General features: G+C 35.7%; 1 protein-coding gene across 1 annotated transcript in view; it reads left to right on the forward strand.

Annotated features, from left to right (window-relative positions):
• The first annotated feature begins 324 nt into the window (after positions 1 to 324).
• The window catches only part of obscnb (obscurin, cytoskeletal calmodulin and titin-interacting RhoGEF b), a 565,304-nt gene continuing 543,001 nt past the window's right edge, over positions 325 to 22,627 (forward strand). The window contains exon 1 of the mRNA XM_051928767.1: positions 325 to 550. The gene's annotated coding sequence lies outside the window, so the exon portion shown is untranslated. The remainder of the gene's footprint in view (positions 551 to 22,627) is intronic.

Here is a 22,627-nt window from a genome sequence, read left to right on the forward strand (position 1 = left end):
TATATGGTATTTTAAAGAGATTTACATTTATCCCTTAGGTAATAATTGTCTACAGTAGATCTAGGTTTTTCGGTAGCTGCACCATGCACTTATTACTTGCGTGTCCATTGCACACTACTCTTAATATAATCCTGGCTATATCCAGCAACCAACAGCCCCCAAACCAAACCCCGTCATCCGGCAAAAGTAACAGAAGCACTCAATGAAACCTTATCTCTTTAGCAAATGACACCCACAGCTATTTTAGAAGTAGGCAGAACCGGGAGAAAAGCACGTCAGCTATTCGGCAACAGACAGAATAAGGGGTATCAAAGCAGAAAAAAGAAAATAGGAGATCCGAGCCCACTACAGGGGACTGGGGGATATTGTACCTAGCCCGGTCTTCGGCTTACTCGTGATGACAGAACTGTACTGGATTTTACATTCTGAATTAAATAAGCATAAGTGCAAGAACTGAGAATTTACTTGATTCAGCTGGATTTAGCTAGCCTGATGGTAAAGCGAAGCAACCTTCATTTTAATAAACCGAGAAGAGCCTGAACAGTACAAGGTAAATATTTGCTTGTGTTACTTATTGGGACTGAAGGTGACGTTTTTGGATTTTTGCAATAATTCTAATAGCTGTTGATGTTTACAAAGATACCCCGCCGAAAGGACGTAACATGACCTAACAACGATTTTACAATGGCACGACATTGTACTGATTTATTAGCGTCAATATTTCACTAAAAATACTTTAAAAGAAGTCTGAAATAGAGAACTAATTAAAATAATAAGCTTCAATTATTATACTGTAAATTGTCAGATAACGGATCCACGCTCAATATTCTCGCAATGTATCTTTACAAACTTATGTACGAACCTCTACGAACTGTTATTTTATTTTTATACTGACCCATCCGCGTTATGTCAATCACAACACGCTCCTTGTTATTTGAATTAAAGGCATGGGATCTGTCTCCACTATATAAATTAAGAATTTATACGATTTTTTTTCTGGCTAAACATTTTTAATCAGAGTCCACGTATAAACCAGTATGGAAAAAGAGCATCGGTGTAACGTCATAGGGCGAAGGCGAGAAGTTTATTTTTTGCTTTATATTCGGACGTGCGAGAATACACAAGTGCTTCAGGCTCAGGCGAAGCAGGTCAGAAAGAGAGCGATTTGTCAGAGCGGTTTGCTTCTATCATCAGAGATCACAAATGTGCTGGATGTTCTACGGGACAGCTGATCGGTTATCTCTTCTACAAATGGCCATGTAGCGAGATGGAGTGGGACAGCTGGGTCTATTTTTGGTATGTGAGCCCATAGGGGTAGATGTGATAAAAAGTGGGGGAGGGATGTGGGGATTTAGAGAGAGAGAGAGAGAGAGAGAGAGAGAGAGAGAGAGAGAAAGAGAGAGAGAGATGAAGTTTCTTAAAATTCGCCCTTTTATCTTTAAATCGTAGACCCTTAATTCTGTACCCTGACCAGTACCGCTACTTTTGTTGTTGGAGTTATTCCATGTATTTCATTAAACTTTAAAAGTTTGAAATTGTATGTGGTATTTATCGGTAAGTTCGGGAAAGCTTATCCGTAAATGGTGACAAGGACCTTTTGGTATTCATTTGACATTGTATTAGTAGTTTTTAATTTAAGCAGTTAAACAAAAAAGTTTGAACAATGAAAGTAATTTAAAAAAAGTCATTTAATGAATTCTAAATATCGTTGGCTTTAATTTAGACCATGTAATATATTTCAGTTGTTGAATATAAAATAAGTACTGTATGTCTGTTTTGTAAGAAATCATTTTCATTCGGTTCTTGTGGTTTATTTACCTTCAAGCAAAAAAATATTTTGATTGCAATACCTGTGTAATATTACTAAAATATATTTTATTATTACAGCTACTTGCAGGTTTAATTCAGTAAACCCATCCATTCAAAACCTACTTAGGGTTACAAGAGTTGAAATAAATGATAAGAAACAATGATTCATTAAAGAAAGAGAGTAAAGCTAATGGGGGGCTAAGCACATAGGCAGGCAGTGTGGTGTATTGGTTAAGGCTTTGGACTTCAAACCCTAAAACTCTGGGTTAAAGTCTTCTCATTGGCACTGTGCCAGAGCAAATCACATCACACGCCTGTGCTCCAATTGGAACAACAAAAGTAATGTTACCAACTGTGTCTGAAACATTGTAAGTTGCCTAAGAGAAAGATGCCTGCAAAGTAATTAAATACAACATTACATTGTAATTGCTGTTAGTTGCACAAAACCTTTTCACTTTCCTTTGAAACATTTCAACAGTAAAATGTATTCATATTAAGAACAAAGAAAACTCCTCCACTGTAATTGAAATAAACATTTACACAGACACCATTTGACTTGACCCATTATAGAAGTGATGTAAACGTACATAAATGTTCACTTCAATCAGGTGTGGTATTCAAATCTCTTTTTATTATTTGCTAAACTGTAGACATAGTCAAGGAGAAATGATAACTTCTTATTGTCAGAGACATTTTATGTCCTGTTCACATGTTACAACTTTCTCCACTTCTTGTTTACTCGTAAACACTTTGTCTTTATGAGACTTATAGAACTGTTTTCTAGTAGAAAATGGGACATAACAAGCCAAAAGCCTGGATCAAATGCCAGTCAATTTCAGGTCAAACTAACTGACATTAGTTAGTTACAGTATGTGGTCAACAGAGTGCCATCAATCAAACTTACTTGTGTCTTTGGACTGTGAGAGGAAATCAATGTGAACATGGAGAGAACATGCAGATGCTGCCCTTGAAGTACTGTGTTTGGGAACTGAAGCAGGATGCAGACACTGTGACATAGCAATTAACTGCTGGGCCAGCATGCATCCCATTGAAATCTGAAAATGGAATAAAATAATTTTCAAAACACAGTTGCAGAGAGTTTTCATCATGCAGGTGACAAGGCATGATCACCAAAGGAAGTGGTAGAGTTGATATATGACGTTTGTGAGCATCTTGTTCAAATATTTTTCAAATTAAAGATTTTGACCTTGTCTAGCAAAGTGTATACTTACAAATTAATTTAATAACATTTCATACATTGTTTGCGTCTCCACTGAGGTAGTTTTTTTAAAAAAAAATCTCTTTGACTTCTTATTGTGCAAGTTGCGTTTTGCATTTTAAATTAGCATATATAACACAGTTTTAACAGAATATGTACTGTCTGGGAAATTATTTATTTGTTTTGTTTACTTTTTTATTTTTCTGAACTTATAAATCACATTACACGAAGAAAAACACGGTTCAGGCAAAAATACAATAATCACTACATTCCAGACATTCCAGTATGTTTAAAATTAAAAGTCAACCCTAACACCCATCTACTACTCAATTTTTTCGAATTCTGTAAACGCAGTTTAACTGTTATGATTTTGGATAAACATATTATTTTTGTTTCTGGGTGGCTTTTCTTTTGATACTACAGTTTTCTCCCACAATCGCAAAGTGTTGAAGGCTAGCCGAATTTTCTGCTATGAATTAACAATATACAAATGAGTTTGAGTACTTTGGTATATGAATGTTACCTGCAATTAATTGACAGATTTCCTGTGCAGGTTTGGGATAGGCCCATACAGGGCCGGCACCTTCATTAGGGCGAATATAGTATTCGCCTAGGGCATATTTCATAAGGGGGTGGGGGGAGACAATGCCATACGGGTTTAGCTACTGAACAGTCATTTGACACACCAATGAAGTTGGCCTTGGGTGCAAAATAACCTAGCACTGCCAGGCTCAGATAAAGAGTTCAGAATGTGGGTGGATTAATTAATGTATTTTGAGTACATGTTACAGAATAAACTCATATTCTTTTATTCATATTTTTAATTTTTTTGCAGCACACTTTTTCAACCCATTAGAGGAAAGTGGAGCTTCTTTGTTTTATTCTTCTAGGGGTTCACAGGGAGCCTTGTAATTTATGGTATAAAGGTAGAAATCACATATTAGTTAGTGTGCATGGTCCTCTACATAAAATTGTTTTCAGGAACAAAATTGTGATGTGTCCATGTGCCATCAGAGGGCAAGATCTCATGATGATCATGATGGTTCTCCAGAGCATTATCCAGGCCTTAGTGAGGCTTTTATCTCAGATATTAACACAGTATGTGGTGGAAATGGAAGGTCTGCATCAAGAGTTTTGTAGTTTGGAGAATTTAGAATCATTTAGACAGAAGATACCTCAGAAATTGAAGAGCATCCAAAGCAATGTGAGAAAAGATACATTTTCATTATATTTAAAAAATGTGGTGGTCAAGCATATAGCTACACAACCTATCATAAAAACCATGCTATTTACAGTTTAAGTAGGCCACAGCTCTTTCAGAGTTAATTTTTCATTTATATTATCTTTGTCAACAATACTTTTAAAAATGTACAGTTTGCATTATTTTTACTGAGCAAACCACTGGAAATGTTGCAGTATTTTCAGAATATATATACAGCAGCTTTATATTTTGGTATCTCCAGTGTTTATGATGGGAAGTATATCATTATTATTATTATTATAACACAAATGTGCCTCACACATTACATTAATTGATAGCAACATTTAGGATTAACATTTCTGTAGTAAACACGATTAAAGAAATCTTTAAGTTTAGTATCAGAGGCAGCAATGTCAAAGCTGCCTTGTAACATCAGTGTAGAAGGTACTACTAATTTGTCTACTTGTAAAGTAAATATTATTAGGATTTTCTTTGCCAGTCATATCTCAGACATGTAAAAACAGATTCTATGTCATTCATTCATTTATTCAATGTATCATTAACACACTTAACTTTTTTTAAACAAATACTGATTACATACTTGAACAGTTCATGAAAGTTTTGACACACATACAGTGTAGCAGTAATGAGCTGCTTTCTTCTTTTATTATCACCAAAGCATGTCATTGGTATTTTAGAACAGCTGATGGGATATGATTTAAGCTCTATGCACAAATATTTGTGTTACACGTCATTTGGAGATTTTTTATGTCTCTATATATGGATTTATTCTGATGAATTACAGTAAATTCTTAATCTTACTTCACCTTCCTCCCAATGTGCCTAATTAGTTGATTGTGTTCTGCTATTTTATATATTTGTTGCCAAGCACATTTTCTTCTACATTTCTATCTGACGTTGTTATTTACAGTGGCTTTCAACACAGAAATGCACAAATGCAATTTAAACATGATTATAAGTTCAACACTGATGGATTAATTGATTTGCAAATTTTGTTAGAGAAGTATTTAGAGGAAATTTGAATTTAATTTTTCAGTATAATATTAAGATATATTCATGAGTGCTATTAAATGGCCCTCAGCACTTGACCTCAGCATTGTCTGTCCTCCTCCACTTTGTTTCAACAAAACCTTCCAGCTTGTATAAAGCCAGGAAGTGCACAAAGACTTTGTGGAGGGAGTTTTAGACAGCCACCATTCATGACACACTTCTAGTCACCAGTGACCGAGGAGTTTCTTTATGTGTGCACCTTTAACTTCAGTTACTCAGGTGTATGTCACTCAGCTGCTCAGAACTGAATCTGCTACATGCAGCTCTAAAGTCACCTCATGCCTCAGGCGTGATATGGTGTATGCCAGAACTCCTAGATTACCCAAAACTAAGTTGAATTTTTCCTACTTAACAGGCTTGGAGGCAAAGCAATACATAGGGTCAGAACTCCTGTTATATATTCACTCTGCATCTGAATAATAATAACCCCAAGAAGGTATATAGCCTGGTATGTCATGCATCTTTTGGACAATTAAAAGTAACAGTGGAATGGTGAAGGCAACTATAGTTGTAAAATTTCAATTGATTTTAGCTACTAATATCCTTTAGGTGAAAATCTAAGCTCTTATCATTTGCCAGGAAGGCTATTACATGTCTCTCAGGAAGGATCTGGAACATTCAGAGAAACAAATTCCATGGAGGACTGGGCACCAACTCAGTGCTTTCAACTAAATGCTAAGATGCAATACATTTATGCTAACACCTCACACCATGTTTTCTTCGTATCCTCCATGTGCAATTGTCTCCAGCTAGAAAGCCATGAACATTTATAGATATTACCAGTCTCATGTGTAGGCATGTCCTGATCCAATAAATCATTTTTGTGTGTTTGTTTTGGGTACATTTCATACTACTCATTGATGGTTCTATATACTGTTTTTCAAAGAAATTGGATACTGTTGCTAGGTGCCAACAAATTTTTTTGTTGAAGAATATTTCTGCATTTATTCTGTGTACTAAATAGAATTAGCAAATAATGGGATAAGGCTGTTTTTCCTGAAATCCAGTATTTGTCCAATAAACTGAGTGTTGGAATTTGCTCTGTATTTATACATTAAACCCTACTAATATGATAATATTTTAGCTAGAACCACAAATACTATAAATGTAAACTATGTGCGTAATAATCATGACTATAGCTAAGCACTCTTCACACAAACTGTTTAAGAACAGTGTTATTCAGATGTACTTAAATGAACCACTTGTTTTATTGTAGCATTTCATTGCTATGTTTAAGGAAGTGACTCATTTATCCATAGTTCAAAAGCCTGATTTTATTTTTATACTTTCCATGTTAGATAGATAGATAGATAGATAGATAGATAGATAGATAGATAGATAGATAGATAGATAGATAGATAGATAGATAGATAGATAGATAGATAGATAGATAGATAGATAGATAGATAGTACTTAAATGGTCCCAAGGGGAAATTTAGTTTTTTATAGAAGCTCAATAAATTTTGTAGTAAAGAACAACAACAACGACACTCCTCACACACAAGAACAGCAAAAAATAAAAAATAAAAACTTCTGACTTTGCTAAAGATGAGAGAGAAGTTACAGTGATATTATTTTTTTTAATGGAAAGTAAATAAACTGGGGTGGGGGAATTCTACAGTCCATGAACACCATTATACCATTGATGAGTATACTGTATATTTAAGTATATAGTTCTAAAATGAGTTTATAGTAAACAAAACAAACAGTAAAAAAACAAAAATTAGATTTATCAAATTATTGACTGACTGCAGTATGAACCGCTGATACGAAGTCTTGACGAGTATCAACTTGTTCTAAACCATATGTATATGCATGACAGTGATAATTAGATTATCATACAATATACATATTCAAAATATATGTTTATTCCATTCCAATATGCTTTATAAGCAAAATATTTTTGTCTAACCAACAGAAACTGAGTGACAGCAAGAATAATAGCACTCTAAGCATCATGTTTTTAAGTCAAAGCTAAGGAGACAAACAACATGTGAAAAAAATAGATAATTTAATCACAAGGAACACGCAAAAATATACTGTTGGTGTTCATTCAAACACTTTCCTTGCCCACATGATGAAGCTGATGTTTTCTCTTTGAATAAGGCAATTGGTGGATTGTTTACATTTCTGCATTTTTCAGTGTAATTCTTTTCTTTTTTTAATTTTATTTATTAATTTTATTGTAATCATTCCATACAAATAGATCCATTTATACAAAAAAGGATTGAAGACAAATCAAACCCCACCCTTGAGAAGGAGAGCATGGCCAAAGGAGAATTGCTAAGGGCTTTTTAATAGGGCAAAAATAAACAAGGAAAAAAATATATATATAAATAAATAAATGGAGAAGGAAAAGAAATGTGGAAATAATTATTTCTTCTTATTCTACAATATTATTTATTAGATCCTGCCAGGTTTTGAAAAAATTCTGTACAGATCCTCTAACTGAGAATTTGATTTTTTCCAATTTCAAATAATATAAAACATCGGTTTCCCACTGACTTATCAGAGGACAGTTAGGATTCTTCCAATTTAACAAAATAAGTCTGCATGCCAAAAGTGTAGTGAATGCAATCACTGTTTGCTTGTCCTTCTCCACTTCAAGTCCATCTGGAAGAACACCAAACACAGCTGTTAATGGGTTAGGAGGGATTGTGATACCAAGGCTGTCTGAAAGGCACTTAAAAATTTTGGTCCAAAATGATGTTAATTTGGTGCATGCCCAAAACATGTGACCCAGTGAGGCAGGAGCTTGGTTGCAGCGTTCGCAGGTTGGATCTTGCCCTGGAAACATTTTGGACAGTTTTAAGCGAGACAGATGAGCTCGATATATAACTTTTAGTTGAATAATTCTATGCTTTGCGCATATGGAGCTCAAGTGAATTCTCTGCAATGTTACCTTCCACTCCTTTTCTGATATATTCATTAAGAGATCTTTTTCCCACTGTCCTCTTGGATCTTTGAAAGGAAGGGGCTCTAACAAAATTTTATATAATGCGGAAATGGTGTCTAATTCCTCGAAATTGAGCAGTATTTTTTCCAGCATGGTGGAGGGTACGAGATGAGGAAAATCGGGCAGTCTCTGTTTAAAAAAGTTTCTAATTGGAAGATAGTGAAAGAAATGTGTAGCTGGGAGGTTGAATTTGGAACGTAATTGTTCAAAGGATGCATAGATATTGTCTATATAAAGATCTCTGAGCAATTTAATCCCAAATCTTTTCCAGGTATTAAATACTGGATATGTTTGCAAGGGTTGAAAGAGGTGGTTCTCCTGCAGGGGTGCCACAGATAAAATATTTCCCATCTTAAATTGCTTTCTAAATTGGTTCCATATTCTGAGTGAGTAAAGCACAATTGGGTTATTAGTATATTTGCGATAACTTGCATTTATTGGAGCGCAGAGCAGGGAGTATAAAGAAGTACTACAGGATTTTACTTCTATTGCAGACCAAGCCTGTGTATGTTCATTTATTTGTGTCCAGGTTTTTATGGCTTGTATGTTTGCTGCCCAGTAATAAAACTGAAAATTAGGTAGAGCCATGCCACCTTCTGCCTGAGGTCGTTGTAGGGTTGCTCTTCGGATACGTAAGTGTTTTGAGTTCCCAATAAATGAGGTTATAGTTGAATCTAATTGCTTAAAAAAATGATTTATTGAAATATATTGGAATGTTTTGAAATAAAAAAAGAAGTTTAGGAAGAATATTCATCTTAATAGCGTTAATTCTTCCGGCTAGAGTGAGATGAAGGGTTGACCATCTATGCAAGTCTTGCTTAATTTTTTCCATACAGGTGGCAAAATTTTGTTGATAAAGAACTTTATGTTTACTTGTGATATTTACCACTAGGTATTTAAACTGATCTGCTATGGTAAAAGGTAGGGTGTCCAATCTAATATTATAAGCTTGTGAATTCACTGGAAAGAGTATACTTTTATTCAGATTAATTCTGAGACTGGATATCTTTTGAAATTCTGTAAGTGCTGTTAAAACTGCAGGCAGAGTTTTTTCTGGGTCTGATATATATAAAACCATATCATCTGCATATAGAGAAATTTTCTGTTCCAGTCCTTCACTGACAATCCCCTTTATCTGATAAGAATTTCGACAGTGGACCGCCAGTGGTTCAATGGTGATTGCAAACAGCAGTGGTGACAAGGGGCATCCTTGTCTGGTGCCACGTTCTAGCTTAAAGTAGTCTGAACAAATGTTGTTAATACAAACTGAAGCTTCTGGATTGGTATACAGTAGTTTGATCCATGCACACATATTCGGGCCAAACCCAAATTTCTCCAATGCAGTGAAAAGGTAGTTCCATTCAATCATATCAAATGCTTTTTCTGCATCTAGTGATAATAATATCTCTGGGGTGTTTGACTTTGCTGGTGAATATATTACATTAAACAGGCATTGGAGATTGGAAGATAAGTGTTGGCCTTTAATAAATCCAGTTTGATCCTGTGATATTACCGAAGGCAGCACTTTCTCCATCCTTCTAGCTATAATTTTTGAGAGTATCTTAACATCATTATTCAGGAGTGAAATTGGTCTGTATGATGCACATTGTAACAAGTCCTTATTTTGTTTAGGAATGACGGTGATTAATGCTTGACGAAAAGTTTGAGGTAGAATTTGATTGTCTCTAGCTTCTGTAAATGTTGCCAATAAGAGGGGAGCTAGCTGAGTGGAGAATTTCTTATAAAATTCAACAGGGTAGCCATCAGGGCCTGCTGATTTCCCGCTTTGAAGTGACTTTATAGCATCTAGTAATTCTGATAGGGTCAGAGGTTTATCCAGTTCCTCAGCAATTAAAGTATCTAGTTGTGGTGTCTGTAATGTAATGGCCCAGAAATGCATTAGATTGTGTGTTGTCTTCTTTGAACTCAGAAGAATATAAGATTTTATCGTAATCTCTAAATGTTTGCATTATATTTTTATGGTCAGTGTAATTCTTAAAGGTGACATTTAACTTTCTTACTCTCCTTAGGAGCTGTTCATTATTAAATAACTTGAAGTCCACATAAAATAAATGCCCAAGCTTCACTAAGGTCAAAACTACAACACCAACATTGAATATATTTTATGTCTTTATAGTTCTGCAAAACATGTGCTGTAGAATCATCTGGTTACAGCTTGAAGGTGCCAATGCCAGTCACCAGCAACCAATCAACTGAGTGGAGTCCATTACCTCAAAATCACATTTCACATGCTTTTTTTTGAGGATTGCACAATCTAGTCATATAACATGCAATACAATGGTCAACTGAACATCGTGAATTGCAGGCAAATATTTATCATCACTAATTTTCCATGTTACAAAAAAATGTGAACAGAATTTTATATAAACTGATGTGCTTTTTAATGCAAAGTATACACTTTGTATCAAAAGTACATAGATAGGAATTTTACAAAAAAATGGTATGATTGATAAATGAAAGCTATCAATCTAACAGAAATATTATTCCTCTATTCAGGAACTTTGTGAGAATATTGTCTATTATCATCAATAAACCTGATATATTTTAAGGTTTTGAATGAATTATTTATTACAAATACAGTTAAATATGAAATTTATGTACTTGCTCTATTTCTATAAAATCAATCTGCATCTATACCAATTTATTGCGTTTTTCTAAAAGACATTTATCAAATTTAAAATCTATGAAATGCATTTGCTGCGGTGGGTTGGCACCCTGCCCGGGATTGGTTCCTGCCTTGTGCCCTGTGTTGGCTGGGATTGGCTCCAGCAGACCCCCGTGACCCTGTGTTTGGATTCAGTGGGTTGGAAAATGGATGGATGGATGGATGAAATGCATTTGCTCACCTATTTACAGTTAATTTGATCACTTTGTCCTGAGGTGAGTGATGTAAATTCACACATTGATATAAAGACTTTAACATTTTTGTTCCTTTAATAATGTTAAGGCTGAACATTAATATGAGAAGACATTAGCTGTGTGGCTTGCGTCAGCAAAACATATTTAACTCAGTGAGGGAATGGACTGCATACCAAAGTATATTTCAAGCACACCACCTGGCAGGAAAGGCTTACAAAATAAACTGAAACTTGGAGAGTAATATTGTTCAGAAATAGCTTTCACCTATTAGGAGTGTCCAGAAGAATTTGTAACTTCATTTTATTATATTTAAAGTGATGGGTGGCCTATTGGACTTAGGGACCTGCAGACAGGAGACGTTGGCACAGGTAAGGGGCATGTCGAAGGAAGGCCCTATAAGATAGAGTGCAGAGAAAGCACAAGCTAGTAGTGATGTAGCAAATCACAATATCAGTATAAAAGGAAGGGCACATCAAGGGAATGACAATAACTTTATGTGCAGTGTATGCTCTGGTTGAGCTAGAGATAATGTCATTCAGAAAGAATTTGGGAGGGAGGAAATTGGCAAAGTGATTCCACTTTTGTTTATTCATTTTCTGCATAATGTTCTTGCATCTAGTTATCACCAAATTAAATAAAATAAAAATGTGGAGCAGCCCCTTCTGATTCAGACATTCACCTGAAACTAAGCTATTGTACTGGGAAGAGGTGAAAGTAAAAAGACGGCGCCAGTGTGTGTTGCTGGCCATCTGCATCTACATTCATTTTAGTCTGTTTTGTTTTTGATTGCCCTGTTTTCTGTCTTTTTTATTCACAATGTTTTTCTTTGCTAGTCTATGATCATCAAACTCTTTTAAACAAGGAATCAACAGCTGATAAACCTTTTAATTATGATTGAGTCTGGATAAATGAGGAGGGTTACATCAGAAAAGGCATCCGGTGTAAAACTTTGCCAGATTAATATGTGTACAACAGTAAAGATTTCCAAACTGGATCGGTCGGACCCCAGGTTAAAATGTTAGCCAACAGGGTGCTGGTGGAAATTGGGCTACTGTTGGCCGAGGTATAAGAAGAGGGGGAAGGTGTGTCTGGTGGCAGGAGGAGAGGGGAGTAAGGCCAGGTATATCGGAGGTGGGTTCAAATTGTACTACCATGGTGTGGATTAGAGGAGAAATGGGGTAGAAGTTATCCTGAAGAAACAGTATGCCAAGCACTTTGAGCTACATAAGCACCTTGAGCTACATTATATGTATGAAAATGTGCTATATAAATAAATGCTGTTGTTGTTGTTGTTGAAAAGAGTGCTGGACAGAATATTGATTATGAAGCTGGAAATTGAAGGTGTGATGATGATTGTTGTTAATACATACGCCCTGCAAGTTGAGTGTACGATGGATGAGAAAGAAGATTTCTGATGTGAGTTGAATGAAGTGGTGGAGACCGTACCCAAGGGAGAGAGACTGGTGATTGGAGCAGACAGATTTCAATGGACAAGTTGGTGAAGCAAACAGAAAGGATGAGAAGTTGATGTGTAGGTAAGGTGTCAAGGAGAAGAATGAAGAATGTTAGATGGTATTGAATTTTGCAAAAAGGATGAACATGGCTGTAGTGAATACATATATTAAGAAGAGGGAGAAACACAGAATGATGTACAAGAGTGGAGGAAGATGCACACAGGCGGATTATATCCTATGCAGGAGGGTCATTCTGAAGGAGACTGGAGACTGAAAAGTGGCGGAAGGGCAATGCGTAGGCAGGCAGCATAGGGAGGCAGTTTGTAGCATAGCATTAGAGATCAAGAAGAAGAGGGGAGTAAGGACACAGCCAAGGATCAAATGGTGAAAGCTAAAAAAGGAAGACTGTAAGGTGGAGCTCAGGGAGGAGGTCAGATAGGAATTAGGTGGCAGTGAAGAGTTACCAGAGAGCTGGGCAACTACAACAGAAGTGGTAAGGGAGACAGCTAGATGGGTGCTTAGTGTGACATCAGGACAGAGGAAGGAGGGCAAATAAACCTGGTGATGGAATGGGGAAGTACAGGAGAGTATACAGAGGAAGAGGTTGGAGGAGAAGAAGTGGGATAGTCAGAGAGATGAAGAATGTGGACAGAAGTACAAAGAGATGAAGCAGAAGGTGAAGAGAGAGGTGGCAAAGGCTAAAGATTATGCATATGATGAGTTGTATGAGAGGTTGGACACTAATGAGGGGAAAAGGACCTGTACTAATTGGCTAGGAAGATGGACTGAGCTGGGAAAGATAAGCAGCAGATTAACATGGTAAAGGATAATAATGGAAATGTACTCACAAGTGAGGAGAGTGTGTTGAGGAGATGGAAAGAGTACTTTAAGAGGTTGGTGAGTGAAGAGAATGAGAAAGAGAGAAGGTTGGATGATGTGGAGATAGTGAACCAGGAAGTGCAACAGATTAGGAAAGGAGGAAGTAAGGACAGCTATGAAGAGGATGAAGAATGGGATGGCTGTTGGTCCAGATGACATACCTGTGGAAGCATGGAGTTGTTTAGGAGAGATTGCATTTAAGGCTTTAACCATAATGTTTAATGCAATCTTGGAAATTGAGAAAATGCTTGAAGAGTGGAGGAGAAGTGTACTGGTACCAATTTTTAAGAATAAAGGTGATGTGCAGAACTGTAGTAACTACAGAAGGATAAAATGTCTTTGTGGACCTAGAGAAAGCAATATGACTGGGTGCCTAAAGAGGAGTTATGGTATTGTATGAGGAAGTTGGGAGTGGCAGAGAAGTATGTAAGAGTGGTACAAGATATGCATGAGGGAAGTGTGACAGTGGTGAGGTTTGCAGTAGAAGTGACGAATGCGTTTAAGGTTGAGGTAGGATTACATCTGGGATTGTCTCTGAGCCCTATCTTGTTTTCAGTGGTGATGGACAGGTTGACAGAGGTGATTAGACAGGAGTCGTCGTGGAATATGATGTTTGTGAATGACATTGTGATCTGTAACGAGAGTAAGGAGCAGGTTGAGGAGACTCTGGAAAGGTGGAGATTTACTCAAGAGAGGAGAGGAATGAAGGTCAGTAAGACCAAGACAGAATACATATGAGTGAATGAGAGGGAGGTCAGAGGAATGGTCAGGATGCAGGGGGTAGAGTTGACAAAGATGGAGGAGTTTAAATACTTGGGATCAACAGTACAGAATAATGGGGTGTTTGAAAGAAAGGTGAAGAAGAGAGTGCAGGTATAGATTGGAGTGTCTACAAGACGGCAGTGAGATTTTATGTTATGTTATTTGGGTTGGAGATGATGGCACTGACAAAAAGACAGGAGGCAGAGCTGAAGGTGGAAAAGTTAAAGATGTTAAGATTTGCATCAGGTGTGACAACGATGGACAGAATTAGGAATGAGCACATTATAGGCTCAGCTTAAGTTGGATGGTTTTGGTGTCAGAGTGGCGAGATTGCATTAGTTTGGACATGTGCAGAGGAATGATGCTGAGTATATTAGGAGAAGAATGCTAGGGATGGAGCTGCCAGGCAAGAGGAAAGGAGGAAGGCCTAAGAGGAGGTTTATAGATGTGGTGAGAGAGGACATGCAAGTGGTGGATGTGACAGAGCAAGACTGAGAGGACAGGAAGATATGGGAAAAGATGATCCGTTGTGGCTACCGCTAATGGGAGCAGCAGAAAGAAGAAGATACTGGTGTAACTGTGCTGTAAGCCCTACCTATTACCCTGAAGGAAGCATTGCAGAAGTTGAGAAAAGTGCAGGGGCATGAGGTTCAAAAGTACTTGCTGTCTTCTCCGGTGATTGATTTTGGCTACGGTTTGGCTTATGGTTGTTTCATCTCTAGCTCCTCCCTGGAACCTTTGTATGAATAGATCCTGGCTTTTGATTCAAGCTGTCATGATCACAGGAGTGGAGTGCATTCTGGGCACCTTTGCCTGCTGGGTCGTGCACCACATCAGTCTGGGTAGTTGACTCGATTGAAGATGGTTCTGGTCAATGCTAGATCTCTAGCTAATGAAACATTTATTTTAATAATTTCTTCATCTCACAAGAACTGGATTTTTTATTTGTCACTGAAACATGGTTAACTATTGGTAAGTTAACACCTTTCATTGAACTAGTACCCCCTGACTGTAAGTCTTTTTAGTTTCCAAAGGTCTGCTGGTTGATATGGTGGTTTAGTGACAATATTAAAAAGCCATTATTATTGTCAACTGACAGTTACTCCAACTTTGAATTACAGTTGTGTATCGACCATCAGAATTTCACAAGGATTTTATATGCGACTTTGTTGAATTTCTGGCAGGAATTACATTGAATTATAACATACTTTTAATTATTGGGGATTTTAATATTTATGTGTGCTGTCTGAGTAAACCTCTGGTTAAAGACTTTTTAAACCTCATTGATTCTTTTAATCTTGTTCAGTCTGTGAGAGGCTCAACACATGAGCATGGATATACATTTAACCTTGATTTACAATATGGTTTGCTTGTTTGCAGCAGTGAAATTGGTGATGCTTGCTTCTCTGATCACATGCCTGTTATAACTGAGGCTTCCTTACCTTGCCAAACTGTCAACACATGTAGTGAGACTCATTTCTCTCGCAAGACTCACTACCAGCAAGTTTTCTACAGCTTTTATGGATACTGTGTGTTTCCCCCCACCCCAGCTGAGCACTGATGGTCTAGTTACTTTGTTTAATGGCACTTGCTCTAATATTTGAGTATAGTGCTCTGTTTAAGTTCAAACACTCAAAACATGAGCCATAGTTAAATGATGCCACTTGTACCCTGAGGAATGTATGTAGGTGAACAGAGCACAAGTGAAAAAAAGACATCACATGTCCTTTGATATTTTCAGGGACAGTTTGTCTAATTACCAGAAAGCTGTGAAAACTGCTGCATAAACTATTTGTTAGATATTATCTCAAATAACTGTCATAGACCTAGTGTTTTATTTAAAATCATAAATACTATTCTTCACCTGCCTGTTCTTACATGGCCTGACATGACATCAACATTCTCAGATTTTCGTCCCACATTTTCTCCAATTTTTTCGTTCAAAAAATCGCTAACATTACATCTCATATTACACCCTCTGTTGAAGACCATTCAGTCCCTCCTACATGCTCAGCTGTTTTTCATCAGTTTGAATCTGTCTCTCTTTCTTTTTTGGCATAAGTAATTAGTCGCCTTAAACCCACAACTTGCCCTTTAGATATTATTAACACTCATCTTCGTAAAGATGTTTTTGAAGTGGTTGGGCTTAGCATCTTGTACATTATAAGTTGTTGTCTTGAGACTAGTTTAGTCCCAGCCAGTTTTAAACATGCTGTGGCCTTTAGTTAAAAAAAATATGGATTTTACAGACTTTTCAAACTTCAGACCTATCTCCAAGTTGCCCTGTCTTTCTAAAATTCTGGAGAAGGTTGTCTTTCTACAGCTGCAAACCTTTTTAAATGAAAATGGCATTTCTTAAGTATTTCACTGTTGTTTTAAGACACACCACAGCACAGAGTCTGTACTTTTTAACAGTTCTAAACGATCTCTTATTAGTAAGTGACTCTAGGAATACTGATGTCTGTTGCTGTTAGAACTAACTGCAGCATTTGATACAGTTGATCATGATATCTTTATTGCCCATCTTGAGCAGTATGTAGGTATTTATGGAACTGCTTGGAATGGATCAGGTCATACCTCTCAGAAAGAAGCGTTTCAGGTAGCCTGGGCAATTCCTCCTCTTCTTTGGCCCCTTTTATCTGTGGTGTCCCTCAAGAATCTCTACTGAGGTCTATTCTTTTTTCACTGTACATGTTGCCCTTAGGATCCATTTTAAAAAACCTTTTTATTTTCATTACTACGCAGATGATACTCAGTTTTGTTATCTTCCACTGAAGCAGATCAAAACATATTCTCTTAGACCTTTACTGGAATGTCTGAAAGACATTAAAAATACAAATGTCACAAATATTTCATAGTTTAAATGGCAAAAAATAGAGATATTGTGTTTTGGACCTTCTGAGCTTACTTGTGCTCCTGCAAGTAATCTTGGCCCTTTGACACCATACTGTAAATCCTTGGCAAAAAATCTTAGTGTGATTTTTGATAATGCCCTCAAATAAACATATTAACTCCATTGTTAAAGAATGAAACTACTAGCTCAGGGTATTAGGTAATCTCAAGTCATTTCTTTTTGTGGATTATTTTGAAAAGTTAATTAATTTGTCTCTTCTCAGCTTGACTATTGCAACTCATACAGTTATGGCCAAAAGTTTTGATATTATAGCATTAACACAAACCTGACTATATTAAAAAATATAGGGATCAGTGTAACATAAGTTTACAAAGGAAACAAACAAAACAGTCATGTAAGGTTTATAAGACTAATAAGTCCAATTTGAATCGCTGGGTGTATGAGAACATGAAGGCAACAATTAAGAGGCATACTAGGAAAGCAAAAAGACAGTTAGGGAGGAATATAGCAGGTAAGATTACCCAAAGAGATTTTGGTAGTAAAAGAACAGTCAAGGAAGAGGTGAAGTGTATCAGGAATAGTAAATGGGAATTTAAAAATACAGATAGTGAAACAGCACATGTATTAAAATTGCATTTTTTCTGAGTTCTTAATATGTGAGTAAGTGGATAACCTCCCAGTGATAACAGGTTACTACTAAGGAGGTATTGACAGAGAGAAGGATTGAGAGCATGCACTGATCAATAGTGAGAAGTACTGCTTAGATTAAACAGCCTGAAATCAAAGAAATAACCAGAGCCTCATAGCATTTATTCTCGAGTTCTTACACTGTTAAAAAAAAAAAGCATATACAAAAACTAGACAAATAAACTTTAAATGGGAGATGTTTTGCTTTTATTTAGCAAAAATATATACCAATGGGGTAAGCAAAATTTACTTGACAAGAGTTCTTAAAGTAAGCTAAAAAATGGTAAATACAAATTTTTTGATCAGTCAATAATTCTTGCAAAAAGGAAAGCAAGATTTAATGTCATGATGTAAAAACATTTTACTTACTTAGATTCCATTTTTTGCACTGTAAGGAGGTTATTGAGTACATATTTAAACCCTTGAGAAGTTTTTTTAGAAAGTCACCACGCACTGGAGAAACTCAGAAGGACTGGAAAATGGTCATTTTTATCCTGTTATATAAAAAGAGTGGCTGAGTAAATCCAGGCAACTTTAGGCCAGTAAGCTTAATGTGCATCACAAGTAAATTACTGGAAGGAATTATTAAGGAAAAGATTGAGCAACACATGGAAAGAAAAGGAGTTTTACAGAATAGTCAGCATGGGTTCAGGTATTGATTTACAAATGTGCTGGAATTCTGCTGTATGAGGAAACAACACAAGGATATGATCAAAGTTGTGCATACAATATTAGTTAGCTTGACTTTCAGAAAGCATTTGATACGGAACTTTAACGAAAGGTTGGGTATCAAACTAAAAGACAGGAAACAGAGGGTTATGGTGTAAGGAACCTTATCAGAACTGGGTTATGTTAAGAGTTGTGGCCCACAGGGGGTCAGTGCTAGGACCACATCTATTTTTAATATGCCAATGATTAGGATTGGAATATAAATAACAAATTGGTTAGGTCTGCAGATGATACCAAGATAGGTGGATTGGCAAGTAATCTATAATAGTTACAGCGACATTACACAGTGTGAGCATATAGGCTTGGGCAGATTTGTGGCAGATTAAATTTAATGTAAAGTATTACACATAGGAAATAATATTATAGGTCTGAATACACAATGTGAGGTGTGAAAATTGAAAGCGAATTAGAAGAATTTAGGAGTCCTAGTGGACTTGTCACTATCAACTTCCAGACAGTGTTCGGAATCCATTAAGAAGGCTAACAGAAAGGTTAGGTTATACAGCATGATGCAGAGAGTACAAATCAAAAATTTTGCTCAAGCTTTATAACGCACTAATTCATAATAAAATTATGAAGTGAATTACTACAGTGGATCAAGACTGTTACTTTAAAATGAGTTCAGCAAGGACATGGGGACACATTTGGAAACTTGTTAAGGGTAAATTTCACACAAACATTTGGAAGTTTTTCTTCATACAGAGAACCAGAAGCACTTGGAATAAGTTACCAAGCAGTGTAGTAGACAGTAGGATTTCAGAGTCCTTCAAAACCAGACATGGTGTTTTTTGGAAGAATTAAGTGGACAGGAATGTTGATCTTTGTTGAATGGCCTGTTTTTGTCTAGATTATTGTAATGTTTTGATGCATAGATTCTTTAACTAAGGAATTTAAAAGCCTTCCTGTTGTCTGAATTTGGGTTGCACAGAGTTGTAATACTCAATAGGAAAGGGTTGCATACAGTTTGAGGAGTGTGTTGCGGTGCAGTTTAAGCAAAAACCACTGTTTCACTAGGTTATAAATTCTCCAAGAATGACCCAGGATGAATGCTAGTACAGATTGTTTGTCAGCAGGAATTCTGGGTCTTGAAGATACAAAAAATACAAAATTGGGTTGTGAGTAAAAAAAAAAAATTAAGAACCAGTTTAAGAATTCAACTTTTATTCTGATATTGTAGTTAACAGATATCAAACAAAAATGTTTAAAGGCTTATGCCTATTTGTGGTAAGAAGATTATATGCAACTGAGTGTTTTGGGGCCAAATAAAGTAAAAGAATAGAAAAGGGTCCTTAGTTCTGGTTTGACCTTGTTTTGTACTTCTTTTCTCCTTAAGTTACCTCATTGTCTGCCATGCTGTAGGTTATTTATGCTTATTTCAGCAACTCTGTAGAATCAGACTGCACATTATTGTTAAAACTGCTAGAAGAGGTGATACCAGCCCTTTTTACTATCTGTAAGGACATTCTCATTGATCTCAAATTAGTCATTTAAATCTTTATTTTACTTACTTTTTTAAATGTCTTGAGTATTTAATAGCACAACTTGGTCTTTTTGCTTCCAGCTTTTTTTATTTTTGCTGCAACACTGACCTCTTGTTTTGAATGACCATCCATTTTCTCTTTTAAGGTTCAGTAACACATTAAATGTTCAATCTCATAAGAGAGACCAATGAGACATGTTCTCCAATTATGTCTGACTCAGGTCAACTAGCTGGGACTCATTATTTTCTTTTATAAATGCTTTTTGTTTGATTGCAATAAATGCAATGTTTGATTGGACAGGTTTATAATCACGAGAATTATAATCGGTGATGGGGTATAGATGTAATTCTTCTTATTAGGTTTTTTTTTTTAACTTACATATACTAAGGCTTCTTTGAGAGAAGGGCACAGAGTACACACCTAAGTGACCCTGATGGTAGATCTAGCCATGCATATTATATTCTTCTCTATTACAATATCGCAATCATAGATTTTGCTTGTTTTTTGGAATATAATGTCACTAACTGAAATGCTTATTGTGTTAATGTCTTTTAAAATCAAGAAATAAAATTTATTTTGGTGTTATTTTGTAAAATTGCTGTTGTAGTTCAACCAAATAAAACTGTTTACCTCTTTTTTGTATTAGTTAAATTGGTCTCTATACACATACACTTGATGGTTCACAGAAAATTTTACCCCCCACCCCTTTAAATTAACTATGATATTAGCACCAGGTTTTGCTTCTTTTGTAAAATGTTGAGAAGAAAATTTAAAGTTTATTATGTATTTCCATTTCTAGTGTGTTTCTCTAGATGTTAAAATTATTTTGGTTCTTTACTGCAGCATTGTTATTGATTATAATGGGCACTACCATTTTCTGTATTTTTCATTGACTGCCATAACATTGCTATACTGTGATAAATGGAAGAGCATGGTCTTCCTAATACAACCTGACCTTCATATTTTTAATGATGCAACACTATAAGGGTCAGCACCATCAAATTCCTGGTTATCCTAGATTGGAGATTCAAACTAAAAAAGAAATTCAAACTCAAAAACCTTTAGAAACCTTTGTATATTTAGTGCTCTAGTGTATTTACCTCTTACTTTGATTTTTGGCAGCGAATTTCATTTACCATTTTACCTTTAGAAACTCATTTTTAGTTCCTATGGTTAACAAATTATGGCTCATGCCCTGTCTATGTTACTTGTCCTTTTTTTGAACCTCATGATCTGTTAAATCATATCTCTGTTATTCTGACCTTGATGCCGGCAAACCCTGATGCCTAACATAACTGGAAAGGAGTCTCACTCTCTCTGAATTATCTTTCCCAAGATGTCTTCCATGTTTTTTCCCACAAGGTATTTTTTGGAAGTTTTTTCTTGACTTAGGGAGTCAAGGCTAGGCAAAGAAACACGGCCTCTTAAAGCTCACTAAATCATTCTTTGTGTGTTTTTGGTCTGTATAAGAAAAACATTTTTTGTTGTTTTTGTGTGTCTTAACCTGTTTGTAAAATACAGTTAGCCACAAAAATGCAAAATAAATGTTGCCAGTTTTCATATATTACAAAAACCATGGAGCCCTGTGTCAAGGCAGGAAAAAAATCTGCTTGAATGAATTAATAATCCATTCAGATTATTTTTATTTTTGCTTCCTGACACCTACCCGGCTCCAAACAAAACATTTAAATTTGTGTTTAATTGTGTTTTTTGTACATTTTAAGTAATACAATTACAATGGTTCAAATCGATTAGATATTAAATGTACTCTGACTCTGCTAGTCTTGTTTGATATTCTTTTTTGTCCTACTCCCGTCTTTTCCCAAATGTTTTTAAATAACAAGTTTACCTATCGCCTAGTTTTTATTGCTTTATCTTATAAGAAACTAACAATCTTTATGCTGTGAGACATGAACATCTCTGTTTGAGTATATGGGTGATCCTAATATGTTAGCAAAAATCTAATGTATATACTTTAAAAATAATTATAATTACAACTGTATCAGTAGTCTCTTATAAACTGTTAGGATGGTTGATGTGTATAAAAATAGACTTTTAAGAAAGCAAGAAATGTACTGTATGTATACTTAAAGATATCAGAAATAACTTGCTATACTGTATGTAGCCAATATCAGGCACTCTACAATTTTACAGCTGTTAACGGTGAAGCATATGGGATGCATGCAATCACTTGCAAAAATACTGATTTTTAAATTATTTTAAACAGCATACAAATCATTAAGTTTATATACCCGGTTGTATACTTAATAATTCATAGCTGCTTTTCAGATTTCAACACTGTTACTTGATTAGATAAAGAAAAGGCACATTATGTAGAGAGACACATTACGCAGACAGATTGCACAAATAAGATTTCTTAGTTAAACAACAGTAGCCTAAGGTTTTCTACAGTGAAATTACAGCAGCTTTGTAAGTCAACATAACTACAGTGGTGTTTTGAAAAGTTCCAGATAAGTAATTATCTTACTCAATACCACAGGTTTTTGTTTGAGGATTTTTTTTCTTTTCCTATAATGGCTGGATAGTGATATAGTAGTTTTATAAGTTAAATATAATACAATAAATATATGAAAAAATACTTTAGATTCTGTGTAAAATGGTAACTGAGCATCCATTTGACACCA

The sequence above is a fragment of the Erpetoichthys calabaricus genome, chromosome 6 (genome assembly GCF_900747795.2).
Source record: "Erpetoichthys calabaricus chromosome 6, fErpCal1.3, whole genome shotgun sequence".
NCBI classification, from domain to species: Eukaryota; Metazoa; Chordata; class Cladistia; order Polypteriformes; family Polypteridae; genus Erpetoichthys; species Erpetoichthys calabaricus.